General features: G+C 49.8%; 1 protein-coding gene across 2 annotated transcripts in view; it reads right to left on the reverse strand.

Moving 5' to 3' along the window:
• STK38L (serine/threonine kinase 38 like) overlaps window positions 1-4,080 on the reverse strand; it is a 41,213-nt gene extending 37,133 nt beyond the window's left edge. The window contains exon 1 of one of the 2 annotated variants that reach the window (XM_069763065.1): window positions 3,953-4,080. The gene's annotated coding sequence lies outside the window, so the exon portion shown is untranslated. The remainder of the gene's footprint in view (window positions 1-3,952) is intronic. The other variant, XM_069763066.1, reaches the window with a different exon arrangement.
• Between the last annotated feature and the right edge of the window lie 4,977 nt (window positions 4,081-9,057).

Below are 9,057 nucleotides of genomic sequence, written 5' to 3' on the forward strand. Positions count from 1 at the left end.
ATACGGTATATACCGCAGTAGTGGTGGCCCGGAGGTGTATACGGTATATAGTGCAGTAGTGACGGCCCGGAGGTGTATACGGTATATACCGCAGTAGTGACGGCCCGGAGGTGTATACGGTATATAGTGCAGTAGTGGTGGCCCGGAGGTGTATACGATATATACCGTAGTAGTGACGGCCCGGAGGTGTATACGGTATATAGTGCAGTAGTGGTGGCCCGGAGGTGTATACGGTATATACCTCAGTAGTGGTGGCCCGGAGGTGTATACGGTATATACCGCAGTAGTGATGGCCCGGAGGTGTATACGGTATATACCGCAGTAGTGATGGCCCGGAGGTGTATACGATATATAGTGCAGTAGTGGTGGCCCGGAGGTGTATACGGTATATAGTGCAGTAGTGGTGGCCCGGAGGTGTATACGGTATATAGTGCAGTAGTGATGGCCCGGAGGTGTATACGGTATATAGTGCAGTAGTGGTGGCCCGGAGGTGTATACGGTATATACCGCAGTAGTGGTGGCCCGGAGGTGTATACGGTATATAGTGCAGTAGTGATGGCCCGGAGGTGTATACGATATATACCTCAGTAGTGGTGGCCCGGAGGTGTATACGGTATATACAGCAGTAGTGGTGGCCCGGAGGTGTATACGGTATATACCGCAGTAGTGGTGGCCCGGAGGTGTATACGGTATATAGTGCAGTAGTGATGGCCCGGAGGTGTATACGGTATATACCGCAGTAGTGACGGCCCGGAGGTGTATACGGTATATAGTGCAGTAGTGGTGGCCCGGAGGTGTATACGATATATACCGTAGTAGTGACGGCCCGGAGGTGTATACGGTATATAGTGCAGTAGTGGTGGCCCGGAGGTGTATACGATATATACCGTAGTAGTGACGGCCCGGAGGTGTATACGGTATATAGTGCAGTAGTGGTGGCCCGGAGGTGTATACGGTATATACCTCAGTAGTGGTGGCCCGGAGGTGTATACGGTATATACCTCAGTAGTGATGGCCCGGAGGTGTATACGGTATATACCGCAGTAGTGACGGCCCGGAGGTGTATACGGTATATAGTGCAGTAGTGGTGGCCCGGAGGTGTATACGATATATACCGTAGTAGTGACGGCCCGGAGGTGTATACGGTATATAGTGCAGTAGTGGTGGCCCGGAGGTGTATACGGTATATACCTCAGTAGTGGTGGCCCGGAGGTGTATACGGTATATACCGCAGTAGTGATGGCCCGGAGGTGTATACGGTATATACCGCAGTAGTGATGGCCCGGAGGTGTATACGATATATAGTGCAGTAGTGGTGGCCCGGAGGTGTATACGGTATATAGTGCAGTAGTGGTGGCCCGGAGGTGTATACGGTATATAGTGCAGTAGTGATGGCCCGGAGGTGTATACGGTATATAGTGCAGTAGTGGTGGCCCGGAGGTGTATACGGTATATACCGCAGTAGTGGTGGCCCGGAGGTGTATACGGTATATACCGCAGTAGTGATGGCCCGGAGGTGTATACGGTATATACTGCAGTAGTGGTGGCCCGGAGGTGTATACGGTATATAGTGCAGTAGTGGTGGCCCGGAGGTGTATATGATATATACCGCAGTAGTGATGGCCCGGGGGTGTATACGGTATATACCGCAGTAGTGGTGGCCCGGAGGTGTATACGGTATATAGTGCAGTAGTGGTGGCCCGGAGGTGTATACGGTATATACCGCAGTAGTGGTGGCCCGGAGGTGTATACGGTATATAGTGTAGTAGTGATGGCCCGGAGGTGTATACGGTATATAGTGCAGTAGTGGTGGCCCGGAGGTGTATACGGTATATAGTGCAGTAGTGGTGGCCCGGAGGTGTATACGGTATATAGTGCAGTAGTGGTGGCCCGGAGGTGTATACGGTATATAGTGCAGTAGTGATGGCCCGGAGGTGTATACGGTATATAGTGCAGTAGTGGTGGCCCGGAGGTGTATACGGTATATACCGCAGTAGTGGTGGCCCGGAGGTGTATACGGTATATAGTGCAGTAGTGATGGCCCGGAGGTGTATACGGTATATACCGCAGTAGTGACGGCCCGGAGGTGTATACGGTATATAGTGCAGTAGTGGTGGCCCGGAGGTGTATACGATATATACCGTAGTAGTGACGGCCCGGAGGTGTATACGGTATATAGTGCAGTAGTGGTGGCCCGGAGGTGTATACGGTATATACCTCAGTAGTGGTGGCCCGGAGGTGTATACGGTATATACCGCAGTAGTGATGGCCCGGAGGTGTATACGGTATATACCGCAGTAGTGATGGCCCGGAGGTGTATACGATATATAGTGCAGTAGTGGTGGCCCGGAGGTGTATACGGTATATAGTGCAGTAGTGGTGGCCCGGAGGTGTATACGGTATATAGTGCAGTAGTGATGGCCCGGAGGTGTATACGGTATATAGTGCAGTAGTGGTGGCCCGGAGGTGTATACGGTATATACCGCAGTAGTGGTGGCCCGGAGGTGTATACGGTATATAGTGCAGTAGTGATGGCCCGGAGGTGTATACGGTATATACCGCAGTAGTGACGGCCCGGAGGTGTATACGGTATATAGTGCAGTAGTGGTGGCCCGGAGGTGTATACGATATATACCGTAGTAGTGACGGCCCGGAGGTGTATACGGTATATAGTGCAGTAGTGGTGGCCCGGAGGTGTATACGATATATACCGCAGTAGTGGTGGCCCGGAGGTGTATACGGTATATACCGCAGTAGTGATGGCCCGGAGGTGTATACGGTATATACAGCAGTAGTGGTGGCCCGGAGGTGTATACGGTATATAGTGCAGTAGTGGTGGCCCGGAGGTGTATACGGTATATACCGCAGTAGTGGTGGCCCGGAGGTGTATACGGTATATAGTGCAGTAGTGATGGCCCGGAGGTGTATACGGTATATACCGCAGTAGTGGTGGCCCGGAGGTGTATACGGTATATAGTGCAGTAGTGATGGCCCGGAGGTGTATACGGTATATAGTGCAGTAGTGGTGGCCCGGGGGTGTATACGGTATATACCGCAGTAGTGATGGCCCGGAGGTGTATACGGTATATAGTGCAGTAGTGGTGGCCCGGAGGTGTATACGGTATATACCGCAGTAGTGATGGCCCGGGGGTGTATACGATATATACCGCAGTAGTGGTGGCCCGGAGGTGTATACGGTATATAGTGCAGTAGTGGTGGCCCGGAGGTGTATACGGTATATAGTGCAGTAGTGGTGGCCCGGAGGTGTATACGGTATATACCGTAGTAGTGATGGCCCGGAGGTGTATACGGTATATACCGTAGTAGTGATGGCCCGGAGGTGTATACGGTATATAGTGCAGTAGTGATGGCCCGGAGGTGTATACGGTATATACCGCAGTAGTGATGGCCCGGAGGTGTATACGGTATATACCTCAGTAGTGGTGGCCCGGAGGTGTATACAGTCAGTGATTACACAGGGCGGTCGGAGTCACGGTGCAGGTATGTGAGGCCGCGTCACGATTACGGTACCAGGTGTACACACTGTGCCGCCACGTGGGGCATGAATACCTCCATCCTGCGTCACGCACTGATGTGATTGGCGGGGGAGGTGGTGAACGGCTTGCAGTCAGCAGGGTGTGTGGCCCTTTAAATAGTAGACATGTTATATAGTGAGCATTAGCCCCTAACCTGCAGTGTGACACCACAAGTCCCAGCATGCCCTCAGTATACACACACACTGGGGGTCCTGCAGAAAGAGGCCCGTTATATCCCCATTGTTAATACCCCTGCTTGCTGTCAGTCACTGGTCACCTTCCCTCTCACAGCTGCTCCTTTGTTACACTGTGTCAGGGAGTAAAAATGTAAACAAACAATAAAGTGTCCGCAGTCAGTGACAGGAAGCAGAGGAGCCGACAGCCGAGCCCTGAGCGGACTATTCCGGCGCACGTACCTGCTCTGTGATCTCTCCGCACTGACGTCCTCTCTCGCCGCTCGCCAGACCCCGCACTGAGCGCTGCCCGCCTCCTCCGGCCGCTCCAGTCACCGCCTCTCGCGAGAACTGCGCACCTGTCCCGATGTCCCCGCCCCCTGGTCACACCCACAAGGCTTACCGTAAGAACACGCCCCTTTTCCATCTCTTCAGTCTTGGCACTAGAGGACGAACAGCCTTCATCACTGAATCTCAGTGGCGTCCATTTTTTTGTAGCCTTTTCTCGTTTAACGACATAGGAGGTCAGCACAAAAATGGACTCCGTACTGGAGACAATATATATCTTTGCTTTTTTCAATAGAGTTGAGGTGACGTCGTGTCGATTGTTATTTTAAAATCCTCAGCAGGTGCGTATTCAAAAGCCGAGCAACTTTATTGAATGTGAAGTTTACATTGGCCTGATAAGTAGCCAAGCAATGTGAGGCCTCAGTGGTCACCAGTGGGATTTTATTGTGTGTCTATGTGGCCAGAGCGACACATCGTAAGACCCTTAAATGAAAGGCCCTTCAGTGTAAATAAAAAATGTGAAGAACGGATTTTTAATCTCTTTCTTCCAGGCTGAGCTATATTCATTTGGAGTCATAGGCCTGAAGCCTTAGTCTGCACTACTGCAGTGTTGTCATGGAGACCGTGTGTTTATCTGTATCACTGATGTCAGAATTTGAAGCCAAAGTCTCCATGACAACGCTGCAGCACCGAGGAGTTGCAGGCCTCAGTAGTGCAGCCTCAGGCTTCAGGCCTTAGCGTGCAGTCACTGTCTCTCAGATTAGAAGTGAGAGATTTGGGAATGGTTTCGCCAGTGTTACTATAGAGGGGTAAATCTGAAGAATGATGAGGGGATCCGGAACCGCCATGTCATACACAATGTGCAGGAGATGCCAGGTAGAAGGGAGACACCACCCTGCGGAGCCGTCACCTCTCACCCACATACTCGTCTGCACTTCCATCCTCCCCTGGTGCAGGTGCAGACATTGTACGGACTGGGGAAAAGTGCAGGAAAAGAACTTATCTGTATGTATGGTCCGCGGTCTGTATATAAGGAGCGGTCTGGGGTTTATCTACAAGGAGCAGTCTAGTCTGATGTCTTTATACAGTAGGGGTCTGGTCTGGGGTCTGTATAAAGCAGGGGTCTGGTCTGGAATCTGTATACAATGAGTGCACTGGTCTGAGGTCTTTATACAGGAGTGGCCTTGGGTTTGTATACAAGGGGCGGTCTGGTCCGGGGTTTATCTACAAGGATCGGTCTGGTCTTGTCTGTATACAGGAGGGGACTGGTCTGAGGTCTGTATACAGGAAGCATCCAGTCTGGAGTCTGTATACAAGGAACGGTCGGGTCTGAATACAGGAGGGGTCTGGTCTGGAGGTTGGTATACAGGAGGTGTCTGGTCAGGAGTCTGTGTTCACGAGGGGTCTGGTCTGGGGTCTGTATATATGGGGTCTGTTTACAGCGGGGTCTGGTCTGGGGTTAGCATACAGGAGGGGTCTCATCTAGGGTCTGTATACATGGAGTCTGATCTGGGGTTTGTATACAAGGAGCGACCTGGTCTGGGATTTGTATACAAGGAGTGGTCTGATCTGTGGTCTGTATATATGGTTTCTGGTCTGGGGTCTGTATACAGGAGAGGTCTGGTGTCAGTATACGAGGGGTCTGCATTTATGGGGTCTATATACAGGAGGTGTGTCTGGTCTGGGGTTTGTATACAGGAGGGGTCTGGTTTGGAGTCGGTATATGGGGGGTTTGGTCTAGGGTCTGTATATATGGGGCCTGGTCTGGAGTCTATATACAGGAGGCGTCTGGTCTGGGGTTTGTATACAGGAGGCGTCTGGTCTGGGGTTTGTATACAGGAGGGGTCTGGTTTGGAGTCGGTATATGGGCGGTTTGGTCTAGGGTCTGTATATATGGGGCCTGGTCTGGAGTCTATATACAGGAGGCGTCTGGTCTGGGGTTTGTATACAGGAGGCGTCTGGTCTGGGGTTTGTATACAGGAGGGGTCTGGTTTGGAGTCGGTATATGGGGGGTTTGGTCTAGGGTCTGTATATATGGGGCCTGGTCTGGAGTCTATATACAGGAGGCGTCTGGTCTGGGGTTTGTATACAGGAGGCGTCTGGTCTGGGGTTTGTATACAGGAGGGGTCTGGTTTGGAGTTTGTATACAAGTAGCAGTCTAGTGTGGGGTTTGTATATAAGGAGCGGTCTGGTATGGAGTCTGAATTCAAGAGGGGTCTGGTCTGGGATCTGTATACAGAAAGGGTCTGGTCTGAATACAGGTGTATTTGGTCTTCAATCTTTATACGGGGGAAGGCTGTATATAGGGAGTCTGGTCTGGGGTTGTACACAGAGGGGGTTTGTTCTAGGGTCTACGTACAAGAGAGGTCTGTATTCAAAGCGTCTTTTGTCTGTATGCAGGAGGTGCCCTGGACTGTGGTCTGTGTACAGATGGATCTGGTGTGCGGTCTTTATAAAAGGGAAGTTTATATATAATGAGTCTGGTCTGGGGTCTGTATAAAAGAGGGGTCTGAGGTCTTTTTTTTACTGTGAGGTGCCTGGAGTCTAATACACTGCCATGTGTTATCTAGGGTTTGTATACAGGAGGGGTCTGGTCTGGGGTTGTATAGAGGAGGTGTCTGGTCTGGGATTTGTATATAGGAGGGGTCTGGTCTGGGATTTGCATATAGGAGGCGTCTGGTCTGGAGTCTGTATACAGGAGGCATCTGGTCTGAGCTCTGTAATATAAGGGTCTGGGGTCTATATACAGGAGGGGTCTGATATGGGGTCTGTATACATGTGGCCCTGGTCTGGGGTCTGTATACAGGAGGGGTTTGGTCTGTCTGGGCTTTGTATACAGGAGGGGTCTGGTCTGTTTGCATACAGGATGGGTCTGTTTTGGAGTCTGTATACAGGAGCGGTCTGGTGTGGAGTCTGTATACAAGAGGGTCTGGAATCTATACAAGAGGGGTCTGGCCTGGAGTCTGTATACATGGAGGTCTGATCTGGGGTCTGTATACATGGAGATTTGGTCTGGGATCTGTATATATTAAGGGGGCTAGTCTGGGGTCTGTATACATGGAGGTCTGATCTGGGGTCTGTATACATGGGGATTTGGTCTGGGGTCTGTATATATTTAGGGGGCTGGTCTGGGGTCTGTATACATGGAGGTCTGATCTGGGGTCTGTATACATGGGGATTTGGTCTGGGGTCTGTATATATTTAGGGGGCTAGTCTGGGGTCTGTATACATGGAGATTTGGTCTGGGGTCTGTATATACTGTATTTAAGGGTCTAGTCTGGGGTCTGTATACATGGAGGTCTGATCTGGGGTCTGTATACATGGGGATTTGGTCTGGGGTCTGTATATATTTAGGGGGCTGGTCTGGGGTCTGTATACATGGAGGTCTGATCTGGGGTCTGTATACATGGGGATTTGGTCTGGGGTCTGTATATATTTAGGGGGCTGGTCTGGGGTCTGTATACATGGAGATTTGGTCTGGGGTCTGTATATACTGTATTTAAGGGTCTAGTCTGGGGTCTGTATACATGGAGGTCTGATCTGGGGTCTGTATACATGGGGATTTGGTCTGGGGTCTGTATATATTTAGGGGGCTGGTCTGAGGTCTGTATACATGAGATCTGATCTGGGGTCTGTATACATGGAGATCTGATCTGGGGTCTGTATATATTTAGGGGGCTGGTCTGGGGTCTGTATATATTTAGGGGGCTGGTCTGGGGTCTGTGCACAGATTGACATGAGATAATAGATACTAGATGGATATGTATTTGGTCGGCCATCATGTGACGGCTCGCTCTCCAGTCGCCCCCGGTTCCCGGCGCAGTCATGCCTTCCAGGCTTGAGGTTGCATTCTTCTTATATGCAGATATTTGGGTCATTTTGCCCCTAGCGCCCCCCGCAGGGCAGACACTTTCTCGCTCGGTCACATACTTTTATCCATAACTGCCTCCACATCGGTCTCGTCACATTTTTAAGAGCTTAAGACGCAAGTGGCGCCCATTAACCCCTTCAGACCAGTTTGTCTGGTTCTCAGCGCCTAGTGCCAGTCAGGATCCCTGTGAGGCCACGTTCACACATTCAGTATTTGATCAGTATTCTAACATGGCCGCCGTTGCCTCACAGATCAGTTATTTCACACCCGCCTCCATTATGGGGTGAAAAACATCTGGTCTGCGAGGTAACGGCGGCCATATTGTTGTCACCCAGCTTTCTGGAGGCAGATTTATCAAAACTAGCAACTAGCAACCAATCACAGAGCAGCTTCCATTTCAGAATACTTGTTTGAAAAATGAAATCTGCGCTGTGATTGGTTGCTAGGGAGTAACCAGGACAGATTTGATAAATGAGGCCTAGTGAGGCTTTCTGCGCTGTGTGTACAGGGCTCGGCCTTGTTCTCAGCACTCAGCAATAAAAAAACATATTAAACTTCACTACATTACACTGTCAGACATGAGACCGCCCAGAGCTGTCCATGCTGCCACCCCCACGTAGTGTGTAAACACAGCGCCGCCCTGCTGGGCACACCACCCTCCCCAAAATCACAGACAACCCCATCATCAGGATTCCTGGCGCCCCGCACGCTCCAGCTTCATTATCAATGTGTCACATTTCAGAGACAATAATAATTAAGCGTGGCTCATCACATAAACCGTGTGCGAGAGCCGAGGAGTCATCATGGCGTGAAGTAACCGCACCTGACTAACGAGCGCCGAGAAAATAATCATTACTGACTAATGTGCCTATCTCGGTTACGGCAGGACGGCGAATCCTTCAGACAAGTTTTCCCAAAAGAAAAAAATAAAATAAAAGAAACAGAATAAAAAAAAACAAAACATAAAACCCATAAAAAAAAGATTAAAAAAAACAGAATAAAAAAACAGAATAAAATAAAAAACAAACAGAATATAAAAACTGAGCTAAAATAAAAAAACAAAACAAATAAAACAGAATAAAAGAAGAAAAAAAAAATAGAATATAAAAAACAGAATAAAAAAACAGAATAAAATAAAAAACAAACAGAATATAAAAACTGAACTAAAATAAAAAACAAAATAAATAAA

The sequence above is a fragment of the Ranitomeya imitator genome, chromosome 4, assembly GCF_032444005.1.
Source record: "Ranitomeya imitator isolate aRanImi1 chromosome 4, aRanImi1.pri, whole genome shotgun sequence".
NCBI classification, from domain to species: Eukaryota; Metazoa; Chordata; class Amphibia; order Anura; family Dendrobatidae; genus Ranitomeya; species Ranitomeya imitator.